Consider the following 930-nt stretch of genomic DNA (forward strand, 5'->3'; position numbering starts at 1 on the left):
CAAAATAAGAGGAGAAGAAGAAAAAATTCTATTCCACGGGTGGGGCCCCAATAAGGTTTTTTTAAAAAAGCAGTTTTTTACGGGTTTTCGGGGAGAGGGGAAAAAGAAAACCTTTTGGAAAAAGTTTTAAAATTAAATGAGGGGATTGGGGAATCAGGGAAAATTTTGTAGGGGTTTAGAAAGTCCCGACCGCCAAACGGGGAAGGGAAAGAGGAGAGGGGGGGCTTTTGGGAAGGGAATTATAAAAGTTGCAAAATTATATCAAACTTTTTAAAAGGAAATATTTTTTAAAAAAGGGGGGTAAAAAAAAAGGGTTTAAATTTTTTGGGGGGTTAAAGGGGGTCAAAAACACTTTGAAAAGACGGCAGCGATAGGGGGAAAAGGGAAAAGGGTTTTAAAAAGGGGGAGGTAGGAGGAGGGGGGGTCATTTAAAGGGAGTGGGAAGAAAAAATTTATGTATTTTTAAAAAAGGGATTTACAGGTTTTTTTAAGGAAAAATAGGGAGTTTTAAAGGGTGGGTTTAAAACAGGAGGTAAAAAAAGGGGAAAAATTGGGGGGGGGGCAGATAGAGGAGTAATCCCAAAAGGGGGGCCGAAAATAAAAGGAAAGGAAAAAGTTTTAATATGGGGGGGGTGAAATAAAGGGCTGGGAGCCTAAAGGGAGAGGGGACCCCCAGAAAAGGGTTGAAAAAAAACAGGAGAAAGATTGTTAAAAAATTTTGTTAATAAAAAGTGTAGCAGTGGGGGAAGAAAGGGCTTAAAATTATAAATTTTGTTTAAAAAATTTTGGGGAGGGGGTCATTAGGGGAGGGGGACGATAAAAAAAATTTTTGAGGGGGCCAAAACGGGCTGATGAAGGAGCCTGGTTAAAGAAATTTGGGTTTAAAAGGGGAGGGAGGGGGAGGATGAAGGGAAAAATTTAATGGGGGAA

The sequence above is a fragment of the Protopterus annectens genome, chromosome 10.part0 (genome assembly GCF_019279795.1).
Source record: "Protopterus annectens isolate FY-2018-M chromosome 10.part0, PAN1.0, whole genome shotgun sequence".
NCBI lineage: Eukaryota > Metazoa > Chordata > Ceratodontiformes > Protopteridae > Protopterus > Protopterus annectens.